Source organism: Quercus lobata, chromosome 2 (genome assembly GCF_001633185.2).
Source record: "Quercus lobata isolate SW786 chromosome 2, ValleyOak3.0 Primary Assembly, whole genome shotgun sequence".
NCBI classification, from domain to species: domain Eukaryota; kingdom Viridiplantae; phylum Streptophyta; class Magnoliopsida; order Fagales; family Fagaceae; genus Quercus; species Quercus lobata.
Window position 1 is genome coordinate 35,957,781 of NC_044905.1, and position 22,100 is coordinate 35,979,880.

The 22,100-nt window shown below is 39.1% G+C and overlaps 1 pseudogene; it reads right to left on the bottom strand.

The window, feature by feature from the left end:
- Nucleotides 1–847: 847 nt before the first annotated feature.
- On the bottom strand, nucleotides 848–21,749 carry LOC115963742 (annotated as a pseudogene).
- Nucleotides 21,750–22,100: the final 351 nt, after the last annotated feature.

The following is a 22,100-nucleotide window of genomic DNA, read 5'->3' on the forward strand; positions in this document are numbered from 1 at the left end:
ATGCCATTGCCACAATTCTATTACTCTTTCTTTTTTTTCTTTTTTTTTTCTTTTTTTTTTCACATTTTCGGCAATGCCATTGCCACAATTCTTTTTTTTTTCTTTTTAAGAAATGATAAGTGCACACAATTTTTACAATATTTTTACAACAAATTTTAAGTGGCAGGTTGTTATTGTTGGATTAAAAAAGTAATCTCAGTGTTAAATTCAAATTTGAACTAATAATAACTAACAACCTATGATTTGTTGTGAAAATATTGTGAACGTAACACATTTTTTTTTTTAAATTCCTCCCCAGATTTCAGCAACCACATTTTTTTTCCTCCCATTTTCTGCAATGACATTGCCACAATTGACAAAAAAAATACAATTCCATTCCAATTTTTTTTCCCTCCCATTTTCGGCAATGGCATTGCCACAATTACCATTTTTTTTTTCCCTTATTTCGGCAATGGCATTGCCGCAATTGGTTTTTTTTTTTGGGGCAGTCACACTCGAGAAGGGAATTTGGGCAGTAGGTATTTCGGTAACACCATTGCTGAAATTCAAAATTTTCTCTCTCCCACTTTTTCCTCTTTCTCTCTCATACTTTTGTTGAATTTAGGCAACGGTGTTGCCGAAATTCACTCTCTTTCCTCATTTCGCTAAATAAGTTGAAACAGTACCTATAACGTAAATAAATTTCAGATTTAGCAATATTCAGCCAAAAGACTCGAATTATTGACCAATACAATAAGGATCTATAGCTAAATTTTGTCAATTTAATATGCAACGTGAATCCTGTCTACCCAGAGTTTTGCAAAGAAATTTAATGTAATTGTGAAAGAAAAAATCAATTAGAAAGATATCATATGTATAGCGGCCAATATATATACCTGTAGTATGCTTCCAATATATCCAATTCTGGGTTTGCAAAACTGATGTTGTTTAAGCTAGAAGCAAGCCTATTCCCAGCGGGCCCAGCACACGGGTCATTGGGACAACGCATCATGCCTAAAGAAACAGTAATAAACATTCTTGTGGTGACATTTAGAGGGACATCTACAGGGTGTTCTGGACTAGCCAAACTCCTTAACTTTGTTGTGTAAAATGAAGCAGCACCTACATCATAAAAACCAGGGATATTGCTTGGATAGACCGGTATCGATGGAGGAGCGTAGTTGCCATTGTACTGGAAAATTGCACTAGTGATGCTTTTGTCAAAGTCATCTGCTTGTCCATCAAAATAAGGGCTAGCAAGCATGTAATAGTGGCTAGGAGATTGGTTTGCTGTGACCAACACATCTGAAGAGGGTAAAAATCTAGGCTGATGGATCTCCATGAAGTGGATCTGACGGATCCACGTCCGAGGGCCGATAGAGGGCGAGCCCAATTGGTGCAAAGGTCTGTTATGGACAGATCCAGCATAAACAGATGCAACAGGAATGAATCAAGCACCCACGTGGCAGCTAGAAACCCTAGATGGGAAATACTTGCGACACACACTTAACCACCATAGGATCCCAAGGTAAATGGAACCCTAGCACAAAGAGGATTTTGGAAGATACGCGCATTAATGAATATCTTCTCTATAAGGAAATTTCTTGTCCATCACGTTTGGGACTATTCAAGAGGATTTCTATAAGGAAAAGACTTCTACACCAAAGAAGAGATGTCAACCTTCTACTACTATAAAAGCCTCAATACTCTCACAAATTAAGGTACGCATAATTTACCCTTCTCTAGCACTCTAGAGTTGTGAGAATAGTTCTAACTTAACCTTCGGAGGGTATTCGGCTAGCACCACACCGGTGCTTTCTGTTAGGTCTTCTCTCTTTGCTATGCAAGTATCGTTACGAGCGTGTGAAGATCGTGTGGCTCACTGGTGATATTTACGGCCTCATCAGTTGGCGCCGTCTGTGGGAAAAGCGCAAGACTTATAAGCCACAACAAATGCTTCTCAAACTAAGAGTTGCATGGTTCTTAATCGCTCAATGGCGACCACCACCAATAACATTCAGGGAGACGAGCCATACCCAACCGCTCTCAAGAGACAAGTACAGACCCTAACCGCGATCATGGAGTGCCTTACTAGACAAAACCAAACCCTAGAAGAACAGCTACGACTTAAGAACGCGGCAATGGGAAACCAATAAGAAGATCAAGAAGGTGCTAGTGCTAATCACAGGAACCAAGAGGGACCGGAGGGAAGCCACGCCTCGAATAGACCAAATGTGAGCCGGCCATTCATTACCGATACGGCCCCACCCCACATCGTCGAGGAGATGCAGATGATGAAAGAACGAATGGAGTGCATGATGAGCGTGCTCAAGGGAAAAGTCTCCAGTGATCTCGTTGACTTGGTCCACCGAACCGATTCACCTTTCACCACATCCGTCAATTCCTTTCCCCTACCGCCGAAGTTTTGAATGCCGCATGTGGAGAATTATGACGGAAACAAGGATCCTTTGGATCACTTGGAGTCTTTTAAGACCTTGATGCACCTCCAGGGGATACCAGACGGGATAATGTGTAGGTCCTTTCCCACCACGTTGAAGGGCCCCGCAAGGATATGGTTCAACAGGCTGACACCCAACTCCATCAGTTCCTTCAAGGATCTAAGCGCCCAATTCGCATCGCACTTCATTGGGGGACACAGGTATAAAAAGTCTATGGCATGTTTGATGAACATAAAGCAGCGAGAGGACGAGACGCTGAGGTCTTACATAACTCGGGTCAACAAGGAGTTCCTCTCAATCGATGAAGCGGATGACAAAATACTCGTAGCAGCATTCACTAATGGGTTACGGAATGCTAAGTTCCTATTTTCTCTATACAAGAACGATCCAAAGACCATGTCGGATGTGCTTTACAGGGCCACCAAATATATAAACATGGAAGACGCACTATTGGCCCGCGAAGAGAAGCCCAAAAAGAGGGAAAGACAGGAGGACACATAGCAGGATAGGGGGCGAAAGATGGCTAGAACTGGAGAACGACGGGATGATAGACGCTCCAAACCCCCCACTGGGAGGTTCACCAGCTTCACCCCATTAATTGCCCCAATAGATTAGGTCTTAATATAGATCAAAGACGAAGGAACCCTGATATTCCCCAGCAAGCTAAAGGGAGATCCTAATAAGAGGCTAAGGGACAAGTATTGCCGCTTCCATCGAGACCACAGGCACAACACAGTTGACTGCTATGATTTAAAACAGCAAATAGAAGCTCTTATAAGATAGGGGAAGTTACAGAGGTTCGTTAGCAAGGAGAGAACGGATCCACCCCAAGAGCAGGCCCTACGACGGGAGAATGAGCGCCCAACACTGCCCATTGGAGACATAAGGATGATCGTAGGGGGCACGGCAACTTTTGGGTCATCCAAAAAAGTCTGGAAGACCTACCTGAGAACGGTCCAGAACGTCCAGCTTACAGGTGTCGTACCCAAGATGGCACGGATCAACAACCCCATCATTGGATTCTCAGAAGAAGATGCTCGAAGGTTGCACCACCCACATGACAACGCGCTTGTTGTCAGCCTGCGAGTAGGGGATTACAACATGCACTGGGTTCTGGTTGACAACGGTAGTTCAGTAGGCATCCTGTATTACCCGATTTTTCAGCAGATGTGGATTGATAAAGAACAGTTAGTCACGGTAAATGCCCCTCTCGTTGGTTTCGGAGGGACAAGAGTATTCCCTATTGGTGCCGTCACGTTGTTAATAACGGTAGGTGATTACCCCCAGCAAATCATGAAAGACGTAACGTTTCTAGTGGTTGACTGCTCGTCCACTTACAATGCCATTCTCAGACGACCCACCCTCAACTCATGGAAGGCTGTAACTTCAACCTACCATTTAATAATCAAATTCCCTACAGATTATGGAGTAGGAGAACTGCGCGGGAATCAAGTGGCAGCGCGAGAATGCTATATTGCTATGTTAGAGATGGATGATCATCAACAAACAATGTGCATAGGAGAATAGCAGGCAATAGCAGAGCCGGTTGAAGAATTAAAAAGTGATCCTTGATGACTCAAGGCCAGAACAAATGACTAGAGTAGGTACACTGGCAAGTTGGCCGGTACGCCAAGTGTTCACAGCATTCGTAAGAGACAATCAAGATGTGTTCGCCTGGAGTCACGAAGACATGCCAGGAATCGACCCCTTAATCATAGTTCACAGGTTGAATGTATCGCCCTCATTTTCCCCAATCCGGCAGAAGAAACGAGTATTCACTCAGGAGTGGGACAAAGCCATTGTCGAGGAAGTTCGAAAGTTGCTTGAGGTAGATTTCATCCGAGAAGTGTACTACCCCGATTGGTTAGCAAACGTGGTCATGATTAAAAAGGCTAATGGAAAATGGAGGATGTGCGTAGATTTCACGGACCTCAATAAGGCCTGCCCTAAAGACAACTATCCACTCCCTCGGATAGATACTTTGGTAGACTCAACCGCAAGACACCAGCTTTTGAGCTTCATGAACGCTTTCTCGGGCTATAACCAAATTAAAATGGAAGAAGCCAATCAAGAGAAGACCTCTTTTGTTACCAGCCAAGGACTGTTCTGCTACTAGGTGATGCCATTCGAACTCAAAAATGCTGGGGCGACATACCAGAGATTAATGAAAAAGATGTTCGCGCACCAGATTGGGAGGAACGTACAAGTATATGTTGATGACATGCTAGTGAAGAGTCTGCATGAAGATGATCACCTAGACGACCTCCGGGAGACCTTTGACACCCTCCGGTCATATAACATGAAGCTGAATCCAAACAAGTGTTCAGAGTGACGGTAGGGAAATTCTTGGGCTTCATAGTATCCCAAAGAGGTATAGAGGTTAATCCAGAGAAGATACAGGCCATAATAGAGTTAGAACCACCGAGGATGGTCAAGGAGGTGCAAAGCTTGAATGGCAAAATCGTAGCCCTAACAGGTTCGTCTCGAAAGCGATGAACAAATGTCTACCTTTCTTCCGCACTCTGTGAAAATTGTTTGAGTGGATGGACGAATGCCAGATGGCGTTTGAAAACTTAAAGGCATACCTTTCATCTCCCCCACTACTCAATCCATCCAAGCCAGGAGAAGAACTCTACCTATACTTAGCTATTTCACAAGCCGCTGTTAGCGCACCTTTGGTAAGAGAGGAAGACGGATCTTAGAGACCAGTCTACTTTACAAGCCGAGCGCTCCGAGGAGCAGAAGAGACGTACCCTCAGATGGAGAAGTTGGCCTTCGCGTTGATAACCGTAGCACGAAAACTCAAGCCGTACTTCCAAGCACATACCATCGTTGTCTTGATGGACAAGCCCTTGAGAAGAGCCATGAGTAGCCCTGAGGTTGCAGGATGGATGGCTTTGTGGACAGTGGAGCTTAGCGAGTTTGATATACAGTACCGTCCGCGAACAGCTATAAAAGGGCAAGTAGTGGTTGACTTCATCGCTGAATTCACCCTCGGGGACGGCCAGGGGGTAGAGGAGATCTGCCAATGGAATATTTATACGGACGAATCTTCCAATAGACGAGCAGGAGGGGCCGATGTGGTTATCCAAACCCCAGAGGGGGATAAGATCGAATGCATGATCCAATTGGATTTCCCCATGACCAACAATGAGGCTGAATATGAAGCCTTGGTGGTAGGGCTAGACCTCGCAAAGGCTACAAATGCTGAAAACGTGGTCGCACATTGCAACTCATAGGTAGTAACAAGTCAGGTTAATTGCGACTACGAGTGCCAGAATGAAAGGCTAAAGAGGTATCTAGAAGAGGTGAAGAATCGAATTGGCAGCCTCGAAGTCAAATTCGTTTAAATCCCAAGGGGGGAAAACGAATGTGTCGACTGTCTAGCAAAAGCCGCCTTCGCAGAATTTATGCTTGTCCCTGAACAGGTATTGTCATTTGTTCAAGTCTCCTCACTTATTGATGATGGAACAAATGTGCAGGAAGTAGATTCTGAAAGCAATTGGACTACGCCATTGATATCATACCTGAAGACTGGCGTGTTACCAAACGGGAATAATGCCGCTAGGAAGTTGAAGGTCTAAGCATCACGATTTGTGCTGATAAAAGATGTCTTATACAAAAGAGGATTCTCTCGATCATACCTGAGATGTTTAAGCCACGAGGAAGCAGATTACGTAATAAGAGAAGTCCACGAGGGTATCTACTGGTCATTAGTGCACAAGTTGATCCGAGCAGGATACTATTGGCCTACAATGTTGAAGGACGCACAAGATTATGTCAAGGCCTGTGACAAGTGTCAAAGGTTCAATAATTTCATCAAGCAACCGTCCGAAGAGCTGACCCATATGACGGCCCCTTGGCCATTCGCTCAATGGGGACTAGATATCATGGGCCCTTTCTCGACAGCAATAAGGCAGCTAAAGTTTTTGGTGGTTGGTATCGACTACTTCACTAAGTGGGTGAAAGTAGAAGCCCTAGCCACTATCACGGAGAAGAACATTAGAAGTTTGTTTTGGAGGAATCTCATCTGCAGGTACGGGATACCCAGAGTGCTTGTCTCTGACAATGGAAAGCAATTCAACAATAGCGCATTTAGGGATTTCTATTCAGAGCTAGGTATCAAGAATCACTACTCGTTGTCCGCACACCCACAGGCCAATGGGCAAGTTGAAGTCATGAACCGATCCTTACTCAAGATCATCAAGACCTGGCTCAAGGGGGCAAAGGGTATCTGGTCGGACGAGCTACCCAGCGTTCTGTGGACATACCGAACTATAGCAAGAACACCCACTGAAGAAACACCATTCCGACTATCATACGAAAGTGACGTTGTCATCCCAGCAAAAGTAGGGCTTACAAGCTATCGGGTGGAGAACTACGATGAGGATAAGAATGAAGAGGCCATACGCCATGTGGCTTCAGCTCGACCTGGTGGACGAAGTCTGGGCGACAGTAGAGCAAAGGTTGGCGCAGTATCAGAATCTCATAGCGAAACACTACAACTTCAATGTTAGGCATAGAGACTTTTAGGTTGGAGATCTTGTACTATGGAAGGTAATGGGCGCTACTAAAGATCCTTCATAAGGAAAGCTCGGCCCCAACTAGGAAGAACCCTATAGGATCGCATCATGGCAGAGGAAGGGCACCTACAACCTTGAGATGCTGGATGGGCGAAAGCTTTAACACCCATGGAACACGGAGCACCTACAAAAATACTACCAGTAGAGATAATATGAAGAGCAACGACGCTTCCCAATTTCCCAATTTATTTAGTTTTACTACAGTTACTAGTTTTACAGACAATTTTTTGCTACAATACTTTATTCATCTTTTTAAGCCCGGGGGGCAGGTACTTTTCTACAAACGCATGGTTTTTTTTTAAGAAGAATATTTAGAAACATCTATGTTTTTTCTACCTGAATTCTTACAAAGTTCTCAAACTAAACAGAAAATCCCAGGAGGATGAAAATTCTAAGTCCAAAAAGTGGTTGGGTATAAACAAAGTCCTCAAACTAGACAGATTATCCCAGGAGGATGAAAATTCTAAGTCCAAAAAGTGGATGGGTATAAACTAAAGTCCACAGACTGGACGGATCATCCCAAGAGGATGAAAATTCCAAGTTCACAAAAGTGGACGGGTATAAACTAAAGTCCTCAAATTGGACGGGTCATCCCAAAAGGATGAAAATTCCAAGTCCACAAAAGTGGACGGGTATAAACTACTAAAGTCCACAAACTGGATGGATCATCCCAGGAGGATGAAAATTCTAAATCCACAAAAAGTGGATGGGTATAAACTAAAGTCCATAGACTAGACGAATCATCCAAAAGGATGACAATTCTTATTAAGTTCGTAAAGTGGAAGGATCATCCAAGGAGGATGAGAAACAACGTCCATAAAGTGGACGGATCATCCAAATAGGATGAGTAACAAAGTCCATAAAGTGGACGGATCGTATAACAGACGGTTCGTCCGAATGGATGAGAAAAGAGGTGCACAAAACGGACGGATCATAAGACCATTAAATGGATGTTCCATCCAAGTTTGATGGAAGCTTTACTAAATCTATAAAGTAGACGGTACGACCATTTTAGTCTATAAAATAGATGGATCGTCCAAGACGGGTGAAAATCTTAGTCCATAAGGTGGACGAATCATCTGAGAAGGACAAAAACTTTATCAAGTCCATAAAATAGACGGCTACCCAAGGAGGATGGAAATTTCACTAAATTATATTCAGATTACAAAGGTCATAACCAGTCACGCAAAAAGACCAAATAATACGGGCATGTTGCATAAAAATTACGGAATAAGCCATTTGGCAAAATAAATACCATTGACGAATAAAAAATCATAAAACCCTTGAAGGGTAATTGTTCAACATACAAACATAATGACGTATTGTCCTTCCAAAAATAAATAAATAAATAAAAACTACTACTCTTGAACGTCGGCAACCTTCTCCTGCTCAAGCTGATAGGCATCATTACCAATGGGTTGGGCTGGACCTTAGGCATTTTACGCCTGGGCTGACCCCCCGTCGCCTTGGTTTACATCTTTAGCAAAGAGATCATCAGTATCCTCCGAGGCAATGGGCATGACGGATGTTTGAGCTTGGCCTTCAACTTTAATGTTGGACACATCTAGGTCAGGGTAGGCCTTCTTAATTTGACTGAAAGTGTCATCAAAACCCTCCAAATAAAAGTCTCCCAGCTCGGATAGCAAGGTGTCGGAGTCACGGTACTCACGTATCGCCACCTCCTTAGCCTGACGGAGCTTATCCTTCAGGTCCTGGACCTCTTTATCCTTGTCCTCAAGGGCCTTCTTCGCCTCCTCCGTACTCTGCTCAAGCTCCTTCCTCACCTTCTCTGAGAGATCAAACTTCTTCTCCATTGTGGACTTCCAGTTTTTAAGCTGACTCAGTTCATCCTCCATCAGCTCTGCCTTTGCCCGCACATGGTCCAAGGCTGTCTCCCGGCTAAGAAACTGTCCCATCAGCCCTTTCATCTTAATCATAGTCTGAAACAAAAAAAAAGGGGCTTAGATTGAAAGCCAAGTGGAATGGATGGACAGAAAGCCGACGGGCAGGATTACTTGAGCGATTGCAAAGAGTCTCGTCTCTCCTATTGGTTTCGTGGAGTGATTGCCTAAGTCCTCATAATCCTCTGACATTATGATGAACGAAAGCTGCTCTAAGGCATATTTAGAGTCTTCGCAGAGAAGGACGGGCGGCTTCTCTTGACTGGTGGACGAAGCCTTCATAAGGCCTTTGTCAGCCCCATGCTTCACTGGGGTGGCCGTCTTTACACCCTCAACCATTAGCCCTATAACGGGCTCCAAAGGGACCTTGGATTTTTTGGGAGGACAGTCCCCTTTGGACGGCTACTTCCTTTTTATGGACAGGTTGCTTGAGCTCGTCCCCTTGGGAGCCATATTGCTGGTCTCCTTTTTCTTGGTAGCCTGTGCCTTAATCATTGCCCTCCTTTTAGCGTCGTCCATTTCTGTAAAGGTGGACGGATGAAGTTAATTACTAAAATAAAAATGAAAATCGTTCAAATAGAATGAAGACGACGGACTTACATCTGCAAATTTTGGCATCATATTTGATGATTGCTGGTGTTGGTTCAGGTCCGTCACAATACCAATGGATGGTATCAAGTGTAACCAATTTTTCCCAAGTCCTTTCCTCCGGCTTGGTCTTAGCAAAAATTCTCTCAAGAAAACTGAACTCCTCAAGTTCAACTTGTGGACGCTGTCTAATTGCAAAGAAGAAGACGGTTAAAAGTGTTGAAAAAATTATAATAAACTGAACGGTTGTAAAGGTTTCACACACTAGGACGGGTGCATACTGGATGGATGCAATATGCCCCAAGTCGTGTTGACGGGCATGTTTTCTGTGTCCCTAGATGACACATCCACTCGTCACCTTCTAGGAAGAAATAACGGCTCTTCCAATCCCTATTAGAATCTGGGGTTTCAAATATAACCTTCAACAACGGACTCCTAAGCACAAAACTATACATCCCCCTTGATTTGTCTATTTCATCTGGATAGTAGCAGTGAAGGAATTCCCGCACCGTCAGCCTCCTAACACCATTTAACATAGTGCTGTACAAAACCTCCATTGCTATGAAGACCCTCCAGGAGTTTGGAGATACTTGGTTGATGGACAGGCTCAGGTATTTGAGAAGCTCAAGGTGAAGGGAGCTTAGTGGAAACCTAAGTCCTGCCTTCAACATTTGCTCATACATCCCGATACCTTCTACCCCTTTGTAGTAGCATTTCTCTGACTTATAGGGCAGACGGATGGGGATGTTATCTGGAATTTGGAAATTGGCCCTAAGAGTGTTGAAGTGTTTCTCCTTGATGGTGGACCTAAAATTATTCACTGTCCACTCTGGTAGCATGATGAACTCCCTAAGTCCATTAGCACCTACGACGGATTTTATTGGTTCCTTGACATCATCAAAAACCTCCTCTGGGTCAGCCATCTCCATATCCTCATTTGTTGAGGACGAGGAAGAGGCAGAAAAACTCCTCTCTTCGCTTGGACTCTTTTGGTCTTTGTGACCTGACGGGTATACTGCCTCGTAATCTGCCCTATCATGGACAACTGACTGATTACTTGACGTACTAGATATTGCCTACACGTGACAACAAAACCTAAGACTCTGACGGGTCTAGAAGGGGTAACGGGTGTATAAAGTCTAGAAAAATAAAAAGAGTATGTCTAAAGATAAGAGAGACTTATGAAAAAGAGAGTACTTACCAAGTTAGTGAGTGAACGGACGAAGGGCGTTAATGACGGATACCGAAACTGAACGGAGTGGTCTCTGACAAGGATGATGGAAGTGCTCTGACAGTGCATTTTAGTGGAAAGTAGAGAAATGAGAGGAGAAGGAGTGTGATATTTATAGAGGAAGTGCAAGGAAGACGAAGCGACGCTTCAATCCGAGATAAAATCTAATGGAAGAGCGACACGTGTCATGCGTCATAAATGGCTTCCGGACAACCTGTCAGGGGTGGGCACAGTTCATGGCATCCGTATTGAAACTGTCGACCCATAGGCCTTTGAATTGTCATCCCCTGAACCTTGAACTGTCACCCCCTAGGTCCTTCCACTCAAAGATGATGAACTTATGGGGTAAGGGGGCAACTGAAGAGGGTAAAAATCTAGGTTGACGAATCTCCATAAAGTGGGCCTGATGGATCCACGTCTGAGGGCCGATAGAAGGCGAGCCCAATTGGTGCAAAGATCTGTTATGGACAAATCTTATATAAACAGATGCAACAAGAACGGATCAAGCACCCACGTGGCAACCAAAAACCTTAGATGGGAAATACTTGCGACACACACTTAACCACCATAGGATCCCAAGGTAAATGGAACCCTAACACAAAGAGGATTCTGGAAGATATATGCATTAATGAATATCTTCTCTATAAGGAAATGTCTTGTCCATCACGTTTGGGACTATTCAAGAGGATTCTTATAAGGAAAAGACTTTTACACCAAAGAAGAGATGTCAATCTTATACTACTATAAAAGCCCCAATACCCTCACAAATTAAGGTACGCATAATTTACCATTCTCTAGCACTCTAGAGTTGTGAGAATAGTTCTAACTTGACCTTCGGAGGGTATTTGGCTGGCACCACACTGGTGGTCTCTGTTAGGTCTTCTCTCTTTACTATGCAGGTATCGTTACGAGCGTACGAAGATCGTGTGGCTCACTGGTGATATTTAAGACCTCATCAACATCCATTGTTTGTCTTGGGGTTATTGTTATGTAACTAACTTCTAATGGTTTGATGTAAGAGCCATCCCTTCCAACAACTGTGAGATTGTGGTCAGCAATGGCAACGAACATATCTGTGTTCATTACAAAATTAACTATGCGAAGGAGATAGGCCTTGCCATAATCAACTGACATTCGATATGTTGTCTCTGCAATTTGCCATCATAAACACATAATATGTAAAACATTTTCTTATCAAAAACAAAAAATAAGTAAAACATTTTGACACATTATGAGAAAGCCATATGTGTTTCTTATGCTATGGAGTACATTGCTTTTTTATAATCAAGTCAAGATACAAATGAGTTTCTTTATGGTATAAGTGAGATTAAAACCCAATTTTCTTGTTTTACCATAATAGACTTTATTAATTAAATAGTGTAGAATTTGGAGTGATTCTATATGAATGTTCAAAATGTGTATAAAACACCTATGAACATTTAGACCCCCAATTAATAAATTACCAATTCAAGCTTATCAACAAACAATGTGTGTGCAAAAATTGTAAAGAAGCTAAAACAGAATTGATAACATAATCTAAACTAAATAAAATCACATTCACAGTAGAAATTAAATGGCAAAGATTAAGGAAGAGAGATGTAAACACAAGGACAACATAGCGATGTGTTATCGAGAAGGAAACCGAAACCCTTGGCATAAAACCTTTCCGCCGCCCTCCAAGTGGTAAATAATCCACTAAAGAATGTAGTTGGGATACATGAATAGCAGAAGACCCTCCAAGCCTAATCTACCCAATGTACCTAAGCCCTCCAAGCTCCTACTCCAACAAGGTTATACCGAACCTATTTCTTCTTTAACTTACCTGATTCCACTATAACCCATAGCATCAACTAATATGAATTGGTTCCTTCCGAACTGCTTCCCAAAGCACCAAATAGCCTTCTTACAGATATGAGTATAGTGAGAAAAGGATTTGGTTAAAGAACCTCTCAAGGATGTAACAATGGAGAGGGGTGAGAGTTGAGGAATTTGAAGAGTCACTATGTAAAGATTGTGGGTAAGTAAATCTTGTTTTTCTCTAGAGTTTCTCTTTCAAAATTCTCTCTAGAAACTCTCAATATTTCGTGGGTATAAGGGGTATTTATACTGGAGTGAGAAAGGAATGCGAAGAGTCAGTTTTTCCATAACAAAGTGGACTAGCGACTTGACCTCGCGACTCGGCTGAGTCACAAGTCCAAGCCGCGAGCTAACTGAATGGCCAGTCTGGACTTTTTGTCATGTAGTGCTACAGCTAGCATGGCGGTTCGGCTTCTCTGCATGTTTCACTCGTGTGCATCTTCTGGCGGTTTGCAAGCTGCAAGCCAGCCGCGAGTCCCTGCTTTACTACACAATCTTGAGCATTTCTTCACACTTTCTCACACACTACCCTTACATGATTCCCACCTAAACATAGGGTTACTAATTGCTAAATTACAAGCAAATTTGGCACAGAATAAAGCCAACAAAATGGTTGATAAAATTCAACCTTTTACTATTGTCTCTTCTCATGCAAAATCAAATAATTTTTTTTTTTTTTGTTACAAGAGCAGTACAATTAAATAATTAGTTAAGTATAATTGTGTGATTCAGTATTGTACCGTTGGAGCAATCATAGAAATCCCCAGGTTGGCCGTTGATGGCATAAGCATCAGAAAATGTGGTCAATCCACCATAACGAAGGGCCTCATCCATTAATGTCTCCACATCTTCTTTATACCACGAAGCTGCAATAGAACAATAGGAATAAAAAAGTAAGACTAATATGTACATTTTTTTTTTTAATAAAATAGAAGCAATTTGTAATACATTAATCAAACATATCTAGCACAGTTAATAAAGAAAATAAAATCCTAGTGCTATAATAAAATGCTCTCATCGGCTTCTATTATTAATCTAAGAACTTCCAATCTTTTATTGGCATAAAATATTTCAGAGATATATATGAAACTTTTTTTTTTTTTTGGTATGCAATAGAAACTAATTGACACAAGCATGACTTTGAAGTATGATGTGAGAGAGATACAACAATAAGTCAAAAGATTAAAAGGTATTTGAATTTCGGGTGTGAGAAAGAGAGAGACAGAGAGAGACAGAGAGAAATAGAGAAGGAATGGCTTGAAAATCCATTTCATATATGGAAAACATCAGAAAATGTCAACTTGGATAAAGTTCATGCTCTTTCACAACCTTTAATTTGTTCACATTGTTAATCTACATTACGACACCAAAAATCTTTAAACAATTTTGAATGTTCAAATAATGTATAAAACACCTTGAACGTTTAGACCCCCAATTTACAAATTACCAATTCGAGCTTATAATCAAACAATGTATGTGTGGAATATGAACATAAGCTTAAAACAAAATTGATAAAACAATCTAAACCAGATAAAATCACAACCACAGTAGAAATTAAATGGCAAAGATTAAGGGAAGAGAAATGCAAACACAAAGACAACACAGCGATGTGTTATCGAAGAGGAAACCGAAGTCCTCGGCGTAAAACCTCTCTGCCACCCTCCAAGCGGTCAATAATCCACTAGAGAATGAAGTTGGGATACATGAACAGTAGAAGACCTTCCAAGCCTAATCTACCCAGTGTACCTAAGCCCTCTAAACTTCTTGCTTCAACAAGGTTATGTCGAACCTTTGTCTTTTCTAGCTTACTGGATTCCGCTATAACCCATAGTATCAACCAATATCAATTGGTCCCTTCCTAACTACTTCCCAAGCACCAAACAGCCTCCTCACAGATATGGGTATGATGAGAAAAGGTTTTGGCTAATGTACCTCTCAAGGATGTAACAATGGAGTAGGTGAGAGTAGAGGAATTTGGAGAATCAAAAGATGAAGATTGTGGATGAGTCAATCTTGTTTTTTTCTCTAGGGTTTTTCTCTCAAAATTCTCTCTGGAAGCTCTTTACATTTCGTGAGTATAAGGGGTATTTATACTGGTGTGTGTTTGGAATGCAAAGAGTTAGATTTTCCCAAATAGAGTGGACTGGCGACTTGGCCTTGAGACTTGACTGAGCCGCAAGACCAAGCCGCGAGCTAACTGAATGGCCAAACTGGACTTTTTCTCCTATACTCCAGCTAGCGTGACTGTTCAGCTCTGCATGCTTCACTCGTGTGCATCCTTTGGTGACTTGCAAGCCGCGAGATCCAGTCGCGAGTCCCTTGCTGAGTGCACAATCTTGAGCTATTCTTCACACTCTCTTACACACTACCCTTACATGATTCCCACCTAAATACAGGGTTTCTAAGTGCTGAATTACATGCAAATTGGCAAAAATAAAGCCAACAAAATGGTTGATTAAATTCAACCTTACAAATTTATTAGTGTACTTGATCCAACAATTGCTCATTGGCCACGTTACCATGATATTAATTAAAAACGTCAAATATAATAAAATAAAATTTACAAGGTTATCATTTCCCTTTAAAATGACCCCCATCAAATTCTCTTTGCAATGGCTACAAGCTGGAAAAAAAAAATAATAAAAAAAAAATAAAAAAATAAAAAAAATAAAAACCCTATATTTCACTGGGGAAAAAAATCAATTGCATGGTTCACGTTATATAATACTAGTCGTTAACCCGTACAATGCATGAGAAAACTATTGTGTATAAAGATGTAAACTATTCTTTTTCTCTTCCTCTTTGATTGTACATTAAAATTCCAGTCTTATAGTTCATATCCTTGATATGAAATATTAATCTTGATATGAAACATTAATTTACATAATGAAAAATAGAAATCAATCTTAAGTTTTGATAGGCCAAGAATGAATTGACCCCTTGTGATAAATTAACCAATTGATTTAGCCAAGTTAATTAATTAATTCAATTAACATGCAAAATGCATGGTAGCACAAACAAATCACCAATTAACTAAATGCAATGGAAATTAAATTAATATGGTAATTTGTTTATGAATGGGGAAAACCTACACGGCAAAAACCCCAACGTGTGATTTTAAGGTCACCACTCCCAAGAATCCACTATTATCAAAAACAAGTGGTTACAAGTAAAGTAATCCTAGTACCTTATACCAACCTACAATTGAACACTTACCCCAATACCTAATTGGACTTGTTCTGCAGTGACAATCTCTCCTTTTCAATGCACGGCTCTCAGTATGTGACTAACTAATAGATGCGCGAATCCCAGTACACTACTTAATCACCAACTTGAGAAAGATGTTGGTTACAAAGCTTTTCAGTTCATCACACAATGAAGGTCACGAAACTCATTGGTCACAAAACCCTAAGGTGTATAAACACAGCAACTTCTTCAAGAGAAAGATGAACTAGGGCAAATTCTGTCTCCGGTCACAATTTACATGAATAAAACTTTGCTTCACACTTGCGCAACCTTTTACGGCCCTTAAAATAATCTTTATATATGTTTAGGGTTGTGAGAAAAGAAAGCCCAAACATATACCCACAGATTGTATGAAAATTAGCTCTGAAAAACTAAATTCCGTAAACCTCGACAGATAGGGTGTCTGTTGAGCTAGCTGTCGAGCTTCGGGCTTCAACAACTTTTTAAACCTCGATAGATACTAGCTATCGAGCTTTAAAATCCAACACTTCTTCACTTGTTTCTTGGACAAATTTGCATGGCTTTAACACTAGAACTTGAAACATTGTTCCTTGAAGTATTAAACACATCCTAGATCTACCCAATTACAAGTGAAGTGCATTTTTTCAAAGGATTAGCCAATTCTAAATTGACATATGTTCCTAACATCAAATCACATATGTCCTAACAAGTTTAAAATAAAATGAAGAATTAAATCTTTAACATCCTCAATTATCCATAAAACGTATAAAACACACATTTAAAGAACTACTTAATCAATATTTCAAATAAATTGAAAAATTGAAAGACAACTTTAAAGTGTTTTTTGCTACAACTAAACTTACAAAGAATCAATTATTTTAAATATCATATATTGCATTAGGTTTCAATAAGTATAAGGTTATTCTCAAAAAATTAATTATAAGGCTAAAAGAGTCAAATTTGTGAATTAAATTAATTGGCGGGATTCCCATTATTTTTTTATTTTTTTTTTTTGGTAATGTCAGGTTTCTTTTGTGAGTGCTACTACTCTTCCTACAATTCGGCACTTTATGAATTTATTTTCTCAATTTTTCCTAACTATTATTGAATCCAAACAATTTTAGTGTTTCAACATAGCCAACCAAGACCCCACATATGAATCTAGATTCCTAAGCAAATGAATTAAGAATCCTAAGCAAATATAAACATCACCCAAAAGAATGTATTAATTCCCAAAAAGATGCCAGCACCAACAAAAGAAGGACTGAAACTTCAATTCGGAAAGGAACTTTAATTGGAAGAATTTGTAATGAGATTGGAGGAAAATATGGAAAAATAAATAAAAGCCATATGCTAACCTCCATGACCATCATAAACACCAAAGAAAGAGGTGGAACTGTCCAAATTTGGACAAGCTACATGCTACCAAAAAAAAAAAAAAAAAACAAACAAACAAACAAACAAACACGGCAAGATAGCATAATCTATAGAAAATCATTGAGATTATGAGTCCACTCAATCAATAGACCCATTGAAAAGACGACCCAAAGAAGTCATCGAAAAATACAAAACAAATTTTGGTAGGCAATGTTTACAAAACAAAAGCCAAACAAAAGCAAAACAAACAAAATATAAAAATTTTCAAACTCAAGCACTAAACAATTGATCACATTTATTTAGAACACCCAAAGTCCTTTTCACATAATCATAGAAATCAGTATCTTTGTGAAGAAAGGCCAACCCCATCACCATGAGTCTGAAAAACATTATTAAAAAAAGAAAATTATAGAGAAATTGAAACCTGGTGATTAAAAAAAAGAAAATTACATGGAGAAAAGGCCATGTCGAATTGAAGGAGTTTTTCCCCTCACATTGATGTTTGCTTTCTCCGTTGCCTTAATCCTCACGTTCAAGTTTAAGTTTAGCTTTTAAGAGATTTATATATTACTACTTAGTAGCTGAATTTCCTTTGGGCCTACATAATATCAAAAAACTAATAAACTATATAAAATTAGAAATTTTGTTTTTTTATTTACCCAAAGTGGATTTACCCAAAAAAGACAATGAAATATGGAACCTATATATACACACACACACACTAAAAGCCAAAACTCAGAGAAAATCAAATTAGAATCCAAATTGAATTTCAATTGAAGTCCAATTGTGTGCCATGTGTCCCATCTAATTTTTAATTTCTGAGCCAAATAAATTATTGAGTATAATAATTGAAGATTCCAAAATCCAATTAAATTCTAAATTGGATTTCAATTGGGGTCCAATTTTACCCCACGTGTCTATCTAATTTTGTTTTTTAATTATTGTAACAAGTGAATTATTGGGTGCAAAAATCAAAGAGTCTAAATCCAATTAAATTCTAAATCATATATATATATATATATATATATGTTGGTTCCCAAATAATATTATCACAAATATTAGCAACCTAAAACAACAATCACACATAGGAACACAAAATTTTACGTGAAAAAACCCTCTCTCTTTAAAGGGAAAAACTATGGGACAAACTCCGAATAATTTCACTATTTTCAAATCAATTATAATAATTCTTATATATGTCTCATGGTTAAAGAAAAAAAAAATTCTCTTATTTAACTTTGCTCTCTCACACACAAATTATATTTCTCAAAGGCGGTAATCCTTTTTCTTTTCTTTTTTCACTATGCGGCACCCTCCTTTTTCTTTTTACTGTGCGGCACCTACCTTTCTTTTTCTTATGCAGCACACACACACACACACACACAAAATAAAAAAAATAAAAAATAAAAAAATCACATATAACCCTTATTTAAATAACCCTAGCTGCCACACCATCCTTGTATCTCACAAATATAAAAATCCACTTGAACTAGAATACTAGTTGGCCACGGAATAAAAACAAGCCCATATGTGGGCTTTTACTTTGTAGGCTTGACTATGTGCTTTATGCACCTAACAATATATATATATATATATATATATATATATATATATATATGTATGTATGTATGTATGTATGTATAAATAAATAAATATTGAGAAACCATAACATATTCTAGAAATCTATGGTTTAAAAATGTCTAAGCTAATTCTATAAAAAAAAAAATATATATATATATATATATATAATTTGAACCATATAATTGTGATTGTTTTCAATTGTATCTGAGTTTATGTACGAAATTACACACTAGCTTATTACTTATTATCCGTATGTTTCGTGTAATGCATGTATATGCCATTTTTTTTTTTTAATTTAATAAAAAGGTAGTTTTATGCTTTGAATAATAATAATTATGTGTTTAATATCTGGAAAAAAAAATTTTGATTATATTATATGTAAGGTTGAATTTATTCAACCATCTAATTGGCTTTATTCCGTGCCAAATTTGCTTGTAATTCAGCATTTAGTAACCCTGTATTTAGGTGGGTTTGATGTAAGGGTAGTGAGTGAGATAGAGTGAAGATTGCTCAAGAGTGTGCAAGAAAACAGAGACTCGCGGCTGGGACTCGCGGGTGACTTGCGGCTGCAAGCCGCCAGAAGCAGCACACGTGCCAAGCATGCTGGAAGATGAACAGTCATGCTAGCTGGAGCACTACAGGACAAAACAGGACAACTGGCCATACGGTTATCTCGCGACTGGATCTCGCGACTTAGTCAAGCCGCGAGGTCAAGCCGCGAGCCACCCCTGTTTTGTAAAACCTGACGTTTCACATTCCTCTCCCACTCCAGTATAAATACCCCTTTTACCCATGATTGAAAGAGAGCTTCCAGAGAGAATTTTGAGAGAGAAACCCTAAAGAAAAACCAGTTTGTTTCACCCACAATCTCTACCTTAGAGTCTCTTCAAATTCCTCAACTCTCTTCCTCTCCATTGTCAAATCCTTGAGAGGCATTATACCAAACCAGGTTCTCACCATCATCATCATTGTGAGACTGCTGTTTGGATTTCTGGGAAGCAGTTAGGAAGGAACCAATCTTCATTGGTTGATGCTACGGTCTAGTAGCGGAATCCGGGAAGCTAGAAAAGAAAAAGGTTCGGCGCAACCTCGTTGGAGCAAGAAGCTTGGAGGGCTTAGGTGCACTGGGTAGATTAGGCTTGGAGGGTCTATTGCTGTCCTTGTATCCCAACTGTATTTTCTAGTGGATTGCTTACCGCTTGGAGGGCGGCGGAGAGGTTTTACGCCGAGGGCTTCGGTTTCCTCTTCGATAACACATCGCGTGTTGTCTTTGTGTTTGCATCTTCCTTCCTCTCTATCTTTGCCTTTTCATTTATCTGCTGTGGATTTTAATCTGTTATGGCTTAGATAGTATTTAATCAATTTCGTATTATAGCATATGTTAAGTTTCCGCACACTAGTTGTTTGACATATTGCTTGAATTGATTAAGTTGTAATTTGGGGGTCTAAACGTTCAAAGGTGTTTTACACGTTTTTTGAACTTTCATTATACATCATCGATTATATTTAGAAATTATGTATTATATGTCACTAAAATTAATTAAAAAATGTCAATTGTTGGTAAGTTATTTACATTGTCTCTTTATATTCTTCATACTTGCAAGATATTATGATGATAAAAAATCATTAACTATTTTATTTGTAAAATATTTTTATCAAATAGTGAATAAGCATCTATAAACAAGAAATGTGGCATACATGTTAAGGACAACAACAATATGAAATTCAATAGTGCGATTTTGTATATATTAAATCAATAAAAAAATCAAGTGTAACATTACTTGATCCTGTTATATATATATAACAGCAAGAATCTACTATATATCTTCTAATAGAAAATTTTACCCGTAATTATTGCAATCAATAAAGAAAATTAAAATTTTATGCTAAATGAAGCTACTACTACGTCCATAAAAGGTACTGGTGGTTGAATATGATATTTTCCGTACCAAATACTATAACTTGTTCTTCATCAGGCTTGGGAAAAGGATAAGTTGTTCCCTCTGCTGGTAAAATAACGAAAGCACCATGCACTGATGACCTTGTCAAATCACTGTGAGCATGCCACTATAGAGTTCCTTCTTCTGAAGAAAGTAAGACTTGGTATGTGAAATTTGTTCCAACATGAATGAGACATTGTGTGACGTATTCAGGTCTTTCAAACCATGAATTTCTTGATTGTTTTATTCCATGCCTGAAACCATAGAAAAAACCTTAAAATATTCCATAGCCAAACTTTGCCATTTTAAACTGCTTATAAAATTTTAAACATTCACTTCACTAAATACATGACACATTAGCATTTAAGATTTTTTTCCCCCTCCACTATATCTCATGCAGTTGTATATTTATATAAAGTTTTAAAAGAAAAAAAAAAGGCTTGCTTATTAATATATTTAGAGTTATCCCACTCCAACCTACTACATGCAGTTGATAAGACCATCAATGTGTGGTTTTAGTTAAATGATTTTTTTAATGAATCATGCAACTTGTTTAAATAATATACATAAATAGTCTTATTTGCCACATAATATGTACAGATATTATTTGCCACATAATAAGTGCAAATATTTTTCTCAACTAAGTGAGTGAGCTCGAAATTGAATGAGAGAGAGAGGAAGAGAACCAGTGAATTGTCACACCATATCGTCCTTGATTGTAAACATTCACCTACACGGTGTCTCCTGAGTGTGAATCATTGGTCCTGGAAAACTACCATTTACCGTCAACATGCTCTTTGTAGAGCATAGCCTTGTAAAATTGCTCTCCTTGAGCTGCAAGCAGAAAAATCCAACTCTTAATTTGAGAAACAAACATTCATAAAATCAAACCCAATTCATCTCAGGCTTGTATTCCAGAGTAACCAAAAAAACACTAAAGTTACCGCTAGAATGGAATAGAATTGAAACGTAATTGTGAAGTAATTAGTTACACTTACAACAAAATCATAGTAATGAACATTTCCTTGAGCAATGCAAAAGAGCATTTTACTTTGTAAAGTTGTAATTTACAACTATGTTTTTTTTTGGCTTTATTTTATGACAAAAAGTGTTGTAATTGCATTAATTTATTTTTTTGTATTTTGTGGGATTTTACTGTATTGGGTTTAGTATTAAGTTGGTGAAGAATCAAACATGCAATGAAAATCAGTGCAATTTTGCAACTAGCTCGCAAGAAGTTCGTGAGTAAAGGTTCCCGTAAAAATGCCATGTGAGAAGCACATACTGGAAGCTAAAAAGTCAAGTGCTAGGTTGCATTTCGTGAGTACTTCACAAGACAGGCCATCTTGTGAGGTACCCGCAAAACTCTCTACCTGGAGGATTTTAAGTGTGACTTT